Source organism: Trichosurus vulpecula, chromosome 3, assembly GCF_011100635.1.
Source record: "Trichosurus vulpecula isolate mTriVul1 chromosome 3, mTriVul1.pri, whole genome shotgun sequence".
Classification (NCBI taxonomy): domain Eukaryota; kingdom Metazoa; phylum Chordata; class Mammalia; order Diprotodontia; family Phalangeridae; genus Trichosurus; species Trichosurus vulpecula.
In genome coordinates, this window is record NC_050575.1 from 230643868 (window position 1) to 230656993 (window position 13126).

The window sequence follows — 13126 nt, forward strand, 5'->3', positions numbered from 1 at the left end:
CTACTTGGCCAGGAGTATGTCCCCTCCATTACATTCATCCAGAACCTGCCTGGATGTGTCCCATTTTCTTGCTTCACTTGAGATCAGTACTTAAAACAAGTATAAAGACGGTTTTCCTTTTAAAATTAAGTTCTCTTACCCCATCCCCACTATGATTGGTAGCCCAGCAATTACTTGGCTCAGTGGCTCATTTTCAGGAGGCAGTTCCAGACAGTGATTGAGTCCTCAGACCATGCCTATGTGTGGCATCAGGTATGCACCAGTCCCCAAGGCCCAGTGGATCAGCAGCTCTGTATCCTGTTCCCACAATGCCTCTGGGGGCTTCACCCAGCACACGTCATCCATCCCCTGCCAGACTCAGGCCTTCTTTTGTTTCCATTCATCCTGGATGGTTTTCTGGAGCTCAGACAACTCATACCGAGGCACCAGGGACTTCAGGTGCTCACTCCGGATTAGATGCTTTCCCAAGTCTGGAGCTCTTGCCTCTCTCAGCATCTGAAGGAATTTGTGCTCCTGTACTTTCAGGAGCAGAGTGAATGCCAGCCCTGTATTCCCAGCTCTGGCTGTTCTGCCTGCCTGATGCACATAGGTCCTGATGTACTGTGGGGCATTGTAGTTGATCACACGTTTCACTCCCTTCACCTCGATCCCTCCGGTGGTGGCATCCGCGCTGATCAAGAGCTGAATCTTGCCCTGTTCAAACTGCTTCAGGATCATCTTCCTCTGGCTGGGTCCGAATCTGGAGGAGAACTCAGCCACAGGTACCCCCCCGCCCAACCAGCAAGAACAACCTATGTGAGTGCTCCCAGCAGCTAGTGAAGCACAGAACCTGGGAGAACTTCATGTTCTGCATCAAGTGCAGGATGACCAGTGGCTTGGAGCTGAGGGTGCAGAGCACATAGAAATGCAAGAGCCCTGTAGGGAAGGCATACTTCCCCTCCCCATCCTGCTCAGTCCTTGGCTGAGCTGTGGATCCCTGGCTCTCCAGGCCAATGGAGAAGAGCCAGGGCTGGTAGAGGCCCAACTCCTGAAGCTTCTCAGGATCCTGAGTCAGGGTGGCTGAGAACAGTAGCTTCTGGAGGGGCATCTGAGGCTGGCTTGTGCTGGCAGCAGTTATAGCTCGGGGTTCCACTCTCTGGAATAGTGGGCTGGAGCCTGGGGCAATGTCACCCTGGAAAAATGGCTTTCACCACCCGTGGCAGCCAGGACTGGTGCATGCGGTCAATCATTCAGTCAGCTTCATCGATGATCAGAAAGCGCAACTGCCTGAGGCTAAATCCTGGCATCTGGTCAGTGTGGTCCACCAGCAGGCCAGGGGTGGCCACAACAATGTTTGCCAGGCTGCAGTACCCAGAGTCCGTCTTCTGGACGAGGATCTCCTGTTTCTTCGCTAGAGATTTCTGCCCCTTGACCTGGGCGATGTGCAGAGGCGTGCGGTTGGCATAAACGTTGAACACTTTGCTCACCTGCTGGGCCAGCTCCTTAGTCCGCAGCACCATCAGGGCCCGTATATGACACACCACCCGCTCCAACAGGACCTGGATCACGGGGATGACAAAGGACAGTGTTTTTCTGCTGCTCGTCGGGGCAGACACACAGATATCACTGGGCTGGTAGCCACCTCTCCCCACCAGGAATCCATGGGATGCACTCTCCAGGAGGGCAGGAATCACTGCTGCCTGAACTGGAAAATAGGACAAGATGCCGTTGGCCTTCAATTTCTTTTGTAGGCAAGGATGGATTCCAGGGATATGCTGGATTGGCTGGAGGTCATCTTTGACACTCTTCTGGACCCGGCTGGGTTCTGCAAGCCATTTGCGTAAGAAAGGCTGGACCTTTGAAAGGGCCTTCTTGTCTGGCACTCCCAGAATGAGCACACTATGCTGTGGTTCATTGGCCTCTCCAGAGGGCTCCGAGGCTCCAATCGAGTTCTCTTCTCCTCCCTGCTCTTTGCTGCTTTTACCTGCAGCAGCTTCTGGATTCTTCTTCTCTATTTTCTTTTTCTTCTTTCCTTTTGGTTTTCTGGGGCTGCTGATCCCTTTCTGGCTGGACTCAGGGTCTGTCCCCGATTCTGACTTTTCTAACCTGGGGGGGGGGGGGGCTCCCATCCACTCGTTTCCGCTTCTTGGCTTTTCTTTTAGGTTCCTTTGGGACTGGAGAAGTCGGGCTAGTTTTGGCAGGCCCAGGGGGTCCAGGGTTCTTGTCCCCTGGGGAGCTGGTCTCAGCCTTGGCCTCCTGCTGCTTTTGCTTCTTCAGCTGCCGCTCCTGGGCTTGCACCTGAAGCTCTGCAGGAGCACCTGGGCTTGGTCCTCGGTACTAGTCACTTTTTCTTGTTCCTCATATCTGGCGATCCTGAAGAGCGCCATCGCTCGGCCCAGCCCCGGCGCTCTCCTCACTCGCCTCCAGGTGCTCTGCACAGGGCTTCCGTGCGGGGAGATCTGAACTTAAGTCTTAAAAAGCAACTTCACAAGTGCCAGGTAAGAGAGGAGAGGCTATATCCCACTTTCGGAAAAAAAATCTGGGAATTTTTATGGATTACATGAAGAATCAATGGGCATACCACAACAATGGATAATCCTAACTCTATCTCAGGATGCATTGAGAAGCAGAGCATCTAGGCCTAGGGCAGTGGTAGTCTTGCTGTACTCTGCTGAGGTTAGATCCCATCTGAATATTTTGTCCAATTCTGGATGCCATATTCAGAATAGTAGACTGGAAAACTAAGTGGGAGAGGAATCAGAAAAACTGACTAAAAACTGTTCCATTGACCTATTTGAGTTGTTGTTGTTCAGTCATTTCAGTCATGTTTGAATCTTTTTGACTCCATTTGGGGTTTTCTTGGTAAAAACACTGGAGTGGTTTGCCATTTTTTCCTCCAGCTCATTTTACAGATGAGTAAACTGAGGCAAACAGGGTTAAGCGACTTCCTCAGAGTCACACTAGTAAATGTCTGATGCTGGATTTGAACTCATGAAGATGAGTCTTCCTGACTCCAGTCCTGGCACTCTATCCACTGAGCCACATTAGGTGCTCCAACCTATTGAGTTACTCTGGGCAAATTCTTTCTTCTCCCTGGCCTTCAGGTTCCTCTTCCATCAATTCAGGAGATTGGATGAGGGAGTCTTTAAGGTCCTGCACAATCTTCTATGATTCTGTGACACTTTTAACTATATTTGGTACTAGCTTCATGTATAGAAAAGTAGGCAGCTATCTACATGGTATGATTTGATGAGAGATAAAAATGATATAATCAAAGAGTTGTGAACAAAAGTGTCACCAGATCATAGATTCAGGGCTCGAAGCCTCCTCAGAAGTCATCTAGTCCACCCCCCCTTTCTCTATCAAACTACCAAAATTTTGCCATTAGACATTCATGACTTGGAGTCTTAAACGTTTCTGGGTCACTTATTAAAATACAAATGAAGATATAGTTGACCTACTTATCAAATTTCAGAAGGCAAAAAAATTGTGATGATTAAATAAAATGTTGGTTATCAGCATCAGGATCCAAACAAATTTCAGCAAGTTCGAATGGTGGATTGACTAAAAAGATAAAATTTAGTATAGAGAGTTAGGTAGCACCATGGATACAGCACTGAACTGAACTGGGCAAACTTGAGTTCAAAGTTTTCCTCAGACACTTATGAGGTGTTTTACCATTAGCAAGTCACTTACCTCTTTGAGCCTCGGTTTCTTCATCTATTAAATGGAGGTAACAATAGTACCAACCTTACAAGGGGCATTAACATTTTAGATTTGAAGATCTTTCCCATCCATTAATAGGCCTTGTGAGCTGCTTACCTCACAGGAAGCCTAAATTACATGTGGTGGGAGGAGGTTCCTGACAGGGAAAGGAAATTATGTCACAGAAAATGCTGAGAGAGAGAGGGAGAGAGAGAGAGAGAGAGAGAGAGAGAGAGAGAGAGAGAGAGAGAGAGAGAGGAGGGAGGGAGGAGAGAGAGAGAGAGAGGATAGAGAGAGAGGGAGGGAGGGAGAGAGAGAGAGAGGGAGAGAGAGAAGGAGGGAGGGAGAGAGAAAGAGAGAGGGAGGGAGGGAGGGAGAGAGAAAGAGAGACAGAGAGAGAGAGAGAGACAGAGAGAGAGAGAGAGAGAGGCTGCTGGTGGCTGCTAATGGCTGCCCTCATGACTGTTAGAACTGAACAGGCTGACTTAGCTGTACTCTGAGTTTGTTTTGGGGAAGACCGCAGCAGGGAGTCAGAGAGGTTTTGGAATGGCGAGTTTCCAGGTTGTGATACTGTGTGTGGAATGTTTTACTGCTGTGGTAGACTGGATAAATGACTTGTGGGATGTGGTTCTCTGGTGTCTGAGTAAATGTTATTCTTCTTTTACCTTCTTTATGGAGAGTCTCATACTTCGCGATACAGAACTACATAGGCATATTCACAATTATCAATGATGCTGAGATTATTGCCTTACTGTTTCACAAAGACCAAATAAGATAATATATGTAGACTGCTTTGCAAATTTTAAGGTGCTATATAAATGCTAACTATTATGAATAGAGATAAATGAAAAATAATCCATTTAGATTAAAAAACCAACTTCACAGGTATAGAATGGAGGAGGTATAATCAGATCTAAAAAAGAAAAGTAGGGGATTTTAATGGATGGTAAACTCAATTCAAGTCATCTATGTGACATAATAGCCAAAAAAAAGAGTTATTGTCAGTTCTTCAATAAGCATTTCTTAAGCACCTATTATGTGCCAGGCATTATGCTAAGCTATTGTGATTTTTAGATTCTCTTAAGGGAGATAGAAGGCTCTGAATAAGGGAGGTAATTGTTTTACTACATACCCTGCTCTGATCAGGCCAAATCTGAAGTTACATGTTTGGTTTTGAAAACCATATTTTAGGAGAACTTAGAAGGTCTAGGAAAAGGTGATTAATATGTTGAGGAGACTGGAAAACATACCACAAAATAATTGGTAAAAGAATTGTTTTAACAAAGAAAAAAAGAAAGTTTAACTTGAAGAAGAGATTTAGGGAGACTTGGTAGCTGTCTTTAAGTATTCAAAGGGCTAAGTGGAAAAGAATATTTCTTGAAATGAATTGAAGATAAATTAGATTTATGGCCCCAGAATATAGAACTACAACCAATGGGTGTGAATGGAAGAGAGACATACTCTCTAGACTTCTAGAAGATCCCTCCACTCCCCAGTCCTTTTCTCTGATTAGTCTTTTCTTCTTGGAACATCCATTTTTAGGAATTTCCTGCCCTGACTCTTTGATCTTTCTCCAACATGCTCCCCCTTTTACCTTTCCTTTATGTGTTGTCTTCCTCCATTAGAATACAAGCTCTTTGAGGGCAGAGATTGACTTTCTTTTTGCTTCTGTTTGTATATCCAGTGCTTAGCATACTTCCTGTCATGTAAGTGCTTGAGACATGCTTATTTACTGAATATTAAGGGGAAAAATACTTCCTATTAGAGTTGTCCAAAGGGTATGGGGTTGGACTAGAGCAGAGCTTCTTAACATGGGGTCCATCACTTTCAGGGGTGTCTGTTAACCTGGATGAGAGAAAAATACATATATATATTTTCACCAGCTTCTAGAAAGTAAAATTTAGTAATTCCTTCCATTATGATTTTGAAAAACTGAGTTATCTTTAGCCTTTACCAGACTGCCAAAGGGAACAAGGATGCCCAGAAGGTTAAGATCTCTAGACCCTTGAAATCCCTTACATCTTTAAAATTCTATTTTTTTCTTTTTTAAAAAATTTATTTAATATATTTAGTTTTCAGCATTGATTTTCACAAAAGTTTGAATTACAAATTTTTCCCCCATTTCTGCCCTCCCCCCACTCCAAGATGGCAGGTATTCTGGTTGCCCCATTCCCCAGTCAGCCCTCCCATCTGTCACCCCACTCCCTCCCATCCCCCTTTCCCTTCTTCTCTTGTAGGGCAAGATAAATTCCTATGCCCCGTTGCCTGTGTATCTTATTTCCTAGTTGCATGAAAAAAAACTTTTTGTTGATGTTGTTGTTTTTGAACGTCTGTTTTTAAAACTTTGAGTTCCAAATTCTCTCCCCTCTTCCTTGCCCACCCACCCTCCCTAAGGAAGCAAGCAATTCAACATAGGCCACATGCGTATCATTCTGTAAAACCCTTCCACAATACTCATGTTGTGGAAGATTAACTATATTTTGCTCCTTCCTAACCTATCCCCCTTTATTGAATTTTCTCCCTTGACCCTGTCCCTTTTCAAAAATGTTTTTTTTTTTATTACCTCCTCCTCCTGTCTGCCCTCCCTTCTATCATCCCTCCTTTTTTATCTTCTTCCTCCTTCTTTCCTGTGGGGTAAGATACCCAATTGAGTATGTATGGTATTCCCTCCTCAGGTCAGATCCGATGAGAGCAAGATTTACTCATTCCCCCTCACCTGCCCCCTCTTCCCTTCCTATAGAACAACTTTTTCTTGCCACCTTTATGTGAGATAATTTACCCCATTCTATCTCTCCCTTTCTCCCTTTCTCAATATATTCCTCTCTTATCCCTTAAATTGATTAATTGATTTTATTTTTTTTAGATATCATCCCTTCATATTCAACTCACCCTGTGCCCTTTGTGTGTATATATATATGTATATATACCTACATATATACACATATAGACACACACATATGTATATATATGTTTACACACACCTATTATATATATACATATATATATATGTATATATATATATGCATATTCCTTTCAGCTACTATGATATTGAGGTCTCATGAATCATACACATCATCTTTCTATGTAGGAATGTAAACAAAACAGTTCAACTTTAGTAAGTCCCTTATGATTTCTCTTTCTTGTTTACCTTTTCATGCTTTTCTTGATTGTTGTGTTTGAAAGTCAAATTTTCTATTCAGCTCTGGTCTTTTCACTGAGACAGCTTGAAAGTCCTCTATTTTATTGAAAATCCATATTTTGCCTTGGAGCTTGATACTCAGTTTTGCTGGGTGGATGATTCTTGGCTTTAATCCTAGCTCCATTGACCTCCAGAATATCATATTCCAAGCCCTTCGGTCCCTTAATGCGGAAGCTGCCAGATCCTGTGTTATCCTGATTGTTTTTCCACAATATTCAAATTGTTTCTTTCTGGCTGCTTGCAATATTTTCTCCTTGACCTGGGAGCTCTGGAATTTGGCGACAATGTTCCTAGGAGTTTTCTTTTTGGGATCTATTTGAGGAAGCGATCTGTGGATTCTTTCAATTTCTATTTTACCGTCTGGCTCTAGAATATCAGGGCAATTCTCCTTTATAATTTCTTGAAAGATGATATGCAGGCTCTTTTTTTGATCATGGCTTTCAGGTAGTCCAATAATTTTTAAATTATCTCTCCTGGATCTATTTTCCAGGTCAGTGGTTTTTCCAATGAGATATTTGACATTGTCTTCCATTTTTTCATTCCTTTGGTTCTGTTTTATAATATCTTGATTTATCATAAAGTCACTAGCTTCTACTTGCTCCAATCTCATTTTTAAGGTAGTATTTTCTTCAGTGGTCTTTTGGACCTCCTTTTCCATTTGGCTAATTCTGCCTTTCAAGGCATTCTTCTCCTCATTGGCTTTTTGGAGCTCTTTTGACATTTGAGTTAGTCTATTTTTTAAATATTAATATTTAATATTTTCTTCAATATTTCTTTTCAGTATTTTTTTGGGTCTCCTTTAGCAAGTCATTGACTTGTTTTTCATGGTTTTCTTGCATCATTCTCATTTCTCGTCCCAATTTTTCCTCCACTTCTCTAACTTGCTTTTCCAAATCCTTTTTGAGGTCTTCCATGGCCTGAGACCAGTTCATGTTTTTCTTGGAGGCTTTTGGTGTAGGCTCTTGCACTTTGTTGACTTCTTTAGGCTGTATGTTTTGGTCTTCTTTTTCACCAAAGAAGGATTCCAAAGTCTGAGACTGAATCTGGGTGTGTTTTCACTGCCTGGCCATGTTCCTAGCCAACTTACTTGACCCTTGAGTTTTTCCTCGGGGTATGACTGCTTGTAGAGCAAAGAGTACTTTGTTCCAAGCTTGAGGGGATGCACCGTTGATTTCAGAGCTATTTCTATACAGCCAGCTCTGCCACCCCAGCACTCCTCCTTCCTCAAGAACCACCAACCCGAACCTGACGCAAATCTTCAGCAGGCTCTGCACTCCTGCTCTGATCCACCACTTAATTCCTCCCACCACATGGGCCTGGGGCCAGAAATAACTGCAGCTGTAGTTCTGTAGCTGCACCTCCCCTGCTGCCCCTGGGGCAGTGGCCGAACCACAAACTCTGTCCCTTGCAGCTTTTCCCACTAACCTTCTCTGTTGTCTTTGGTGTTTGTGGGTTGAGAGGTCTGGTAACTGCCACCGCTCACTGATTCAGGGTGCTAGGGCCTGTCCTGCCGGGCTCCTGGTCTGGTTGGTCCTGCTGCCTCCCATGCTGAGCTCTGCTCCCTTCCGCTCCATGTGTGATAGACCTCATCCATCAACCATCCAGGCTGTCCTGGGCAGGATCCCTGCTTCCCTCTGTTATTTTGTGGGTTCTGCAGTTCTAGAATTTGTTCCGAGCCATTTTTGTAGGTTTTTGGAGGGACGTGGTGGGGAGGTCACTCAAGTCCCTGCTTTCCAGCTGCCATCTTGGCTCCACCCCGGAAGTCTCACCTCTCCCAGATTAAGGTGAAGTATGGACTGGATTATGTCCACAAGGTGTTGAGGGAAAATATTTGTGTCTTTGTTTTTGCTAAATCTTTGAAGTCAATGTTATTTTGTAAAAGCTATCCAATGTTAAGTAGTTTAGTGAAAGCATGCTGCTAGCACCAGGACCCTAGTGCATAACTTAGTGCTTGAATACACTGTAGGTGCTCAAAGAGTAGTAGTTGATTGAATGACTCTTAAATTGTAATTAAAACTCAGAGCTGGCTGGTTTGTCCTCAAACTTTGGGCTTGCTCAGCATCTTGTTCCTTGCCTCTCTCTCAGAGGTTAATTATCTTCTTTATCTCATTCAGCCACAATCTATTTGCTCTGCCTAAGTGGATCAAGCTAATTGAAGGGAAGCTGTTAGTTTGCTTTTTCAATCTCACTGCACTTAGGGCCCCAGTTCCCTTTCTCTACACCAAGTAGAATAGCAAGAGAATCCTAAAATTCTATTTAATACTCTTGAGAAGAGTAATGCCTCAGGGATTCATACCTTTGCAGGATTAGCTATGCAACAGTTGAAAGCAAGATCTTATGGAAATGGGAGGTAGGATTAGTTCTAGCTGGCAAGGTTTTACAAGGGGAGAGAGGAATATGGGAAGGGTTAGGATGGTGCCAGATATAAACTTTTCAATTCTTCTGAGTGATGGCTCTATCCATAGATACCTCTAAGAGTCCAAGTTAGTTAGGGCTGATGGCCTTAAAGACCATCTAAAGAGTTTGTGCTGGGGGAAAAAAAGCCATTCCCAGAGTACTTACTTCTGGAGAACGTCATATCACAGATTTTGTTAGCAACCTTGCTTTTTGGCACCCTTCCCATGTTATAAATAACAGAAAGGAACCCTGGAAGTGCAGGTATTATAATTTAATGAAAGAAAAAAACCCTTTTTTGGAGTTAAAAGACTTAGATTCTAGTGCTGGCAGATCTATTAACTCACTGCATGACTTTGGACAAGCCGTGTCCCTTCCAAAGTACCAGGTCTGACTGTGTGACTCAGTCTGTACCTATAGTCCTCAATCTTTCTAATGGGAGGAGGAAAATGTGCTTCCATTATCTTTTCTAGGGGCCTGAGATTGGTCATGGCTGTTCATCTGAGTTCATCTGCCTTTTAGTGTTATTTTAATTTATATTATTGTGATCATTATGTTCTATAATTTCCCATCTGTAGTAATGAGCAGATCAGGAATCACTCTGTCTGCCTCTCATGAAGAGGCAAAATAAGACCAAAGCTTGGAACAGAGAAGCCCTCTCTTTAAACTGGATTTTCTTTGCCTTTTTGTATCACAGATACCTTGGTCAATCCGGTGAAGCCTATAGATCCCCTCTTCAAATTTAAAAAAAAATTATAATGGCAAGAAATGCTAAATTTCAGATAGAGGTTAGTGAAAATTAAGGTGTAATTTTTCCCATCCGAGTTCATGCACCCCCTGAAATCCTAGATTAAGAATCCTCACTCTAAACACAATGGTTCCAAAAGCTGTGGAAACTCACAGGACTTAAATGGGATTGTCATTAGCAGGGAGATTGTAGGGCTACAGAACACCCACTCTGAATATTCTGTTATCCTATGCCATCTCTTGCTTAAAGTCTTTTAATGACACAGTCTGTATATATATTTCCTTTTCTGCTAAGATGAACCTCCCCATATGACAATTATCACAATGTTGTGAAAACTATCCACAGTTGGCTCTTAATAGTTTTCCATTTCCAATAGAAAAATGAAAATGTTTCTGGGGAAAATGCAAATGGATCAGGCCCGTCAACCACATTTCATGCCAGGCAGGCATTTTGCAAAGAAAAAGAAGTCAAACATTGATTGGAAAAAAGAGGTTTCATTAGCATCAGCACTTGGGAGTTGGCTTTTGCTGCTGGCTCCAACACTGACTGGGTAACCCTGGATCACTACTCCCAAGTTTTTCTTTCTCTAAAGTTCCCTCCCTGATCAGGCCTAAGTTTCTTTCTCTGTCAAATGAAGGGGTGGGACTACACTAGGGATTCTTCACGTGGAGACTGGGGATCAATTTTAGGGGGGGGGTCTGTGAATGTAGATGGCAAAAAAATCTTTATTTCAATATCATTGATTTTCTTTGTGACCTTACGTACTTTATTCTATTCACTGAAAAATGTTGTTCTGAGTAGGGTTTCATAGGCTTCACCAGACTGCCGAAGGAGTCCATGACACAAAAAATTTTGAGAATCTCTGGGCTAGATGAAGTTTAAAGTCCCTTCCAATGCTAGTGTTCCATGTTCTATATATAGAGAATCCTTCAAAACCTAAGATAACTGCATTTTAAAATTCCTTCCATCTATGACATTCTTTTCTAAGTCCCTTCTGACTCTGATGTAGCCTTTCCAGCTGTTATATTCTATGTTCATCCAAGACTAAGATTCTGTATTCTCTCCTTTCTAGCTCTGACATTCCAGGGTTCCATGATCATCACTAAAGTAAAACTTCCCATGAGGCTTTTGATGAAAGTCATGATATTTTAGAGGTCTCAAAGACTACCCATCTCAACCATGCAGGCCTACATGCCATGGACAACAAAATATTTCCAAAGAAGGAAAGTGATAGTTTTTATAGATTCAGCAGGGAGAAACAGCAGAGACAATATGAGATAGTAGAAGGAGCTTAATGGGAACATCTGGCTTCTACTCCTTGTCCTTCAGCTGACTTTCTGGTGACCTTGTTAGATTGTTGGACAGGTCACATCGCTGGCCTGTTTTCTCATCTATTAAATGAGAGGATTGAAATGGACGGTCTCGGAGACTTCTCCAGTTGTAATATTTTTGCAAATTCTCTTTGTCTGAACTTCATTCATATTTAAGATTTTATGTTCAGAGATCCAAATATTGAGGAGACTGGGATCTCCATCTCTTTACAGAATCTTAGGGCTAGAAGGGATTTAGGAGACCATCTGGCCTAATCTGCACTTGAAAAAGAATCCCCTCTATAATAGCTTTAACATGCAATTATTCAGCCTTTCTTGAATACTGCTAGTGAGGAAGAATGTACTGTCTCCTGAGGCAGCCCATCCCACTTATGGATATCTTTAATTGTCAGGAATTTTTTTCCTTTAAGTCTACATCTGCCTCTCTGTGACTTTTACCCATATTTGCCCTCCGGTGCTGAGCAAATCAAGCTTAGTCCCTCTTTCAAATGACAGTTTTTCAAATACTTGAAGCTAGCTTAGTACATGTCATCTTCCTACAGTAGTACATGGGTCTCCTCAGAAGTCCAAGATAGCTGGTCTAGAAAGTGATCAGGCATGGTTCTCACTTTCTCTGGTGGGATTGGGGAGAGGGGGGAGGCATTGCTGCTGACTTCACTTCCCAAACTGGGAGCAGGCAGAAAAGATCAGGATCTCAGTTAGAAGGGACCTCCTCAGAGTTCATTTGATCTTGTGATGTGACACTCGAATAGAAATGGGAGGGGGGCCCACATATTGACTCAGTTTTAAAATGCAATAGTCTCTGTTTTTATTGTATTTTATTAGGTTGTTAAATATTTACCAATTATAAAAATTGATCAATTTTACTCAGTTTTGGGCTGGGTGCTTGGCACCTCTGATTGACTCCAAACTGTCTAAAGTAGAATCCCTTTGGTTTTTCCCCGAGTCTCTTCTTTTCCAGGCTAAATAGCTCCAATTCTTTCTACTGATCCTTCTATGGCATGGTCTCCATTTCCCTCACTCTTCTCGTTGCCCTCCCCTGGACACTCTCCGTGCCCTCTTCTGGACACTCTCCAGTCTATATCCTTCCCAAAATGTGGCATCCAGGACTGAACGTTCAGGTATAGCTCCCCTTCCAGGGCATCCAAAGAAAGAACTCTATCTGATATCCTGGTATTCCAGCTTTGGGTGCCTAGCTGATGCACCTGATCTCAAACATTGCAAATTCCAGGGAAGCTGCACCTTGTTAATTTTGAATTTTGGACCCTCCATGGACATATTTCTATGTTTCTACCGTAATTAGGCTGCTAGATGGTGCAGTGGATAGAACACTGGACCTGGAGTAAGAAAAACTGAGTTCAAATTTGGCCTCAGACATTTACCAGCTGTGTGACCCTGGGCAAGTCATTTAACCTCTGTTTGCCCATGTTTCCTAATCTGTAAAATGAGGATCATAATAACACCTACACCCCAGGGTTTCTGGGAGGATCAAATGAGATAATATTTATAAAGAGCTTAGCACATAGTAGGCAGTTAATGAATGCTAACTTACTTCTACCATCTTTGTTTATCTTCTGCTTAATTCTTTGCTTGACTCCAGAGGTGAAAGCCTCTTCATTCTGAGATGATGCTTACTGGACTGGGGCTGGTTTATCTGTAGCTCAATCTGGCCTGCCTGCAGCTACTTTCTAGGAGACATGATCTTCTCTATGTCTCTTCTGTTATCTCTTTGATAGTGTTCTCAGGTCTTTGCAGGTCTGGGTCATAGCC

The 13126-nt window shown here is 42.9% G+C and overlaps 1 pseudogene; it reads right to left on the reverse strand.

Moving 5' to 3' along the window:
* Nucleotides 1-357: 357 nt before the first annotated feature.
* On the reverse strand, nucleotides 358-2366 carry LOC118840654 (annotated as a pseudogene).
* Nucleotides 2367-13126: the final 10760 nt, after the last annotated feature.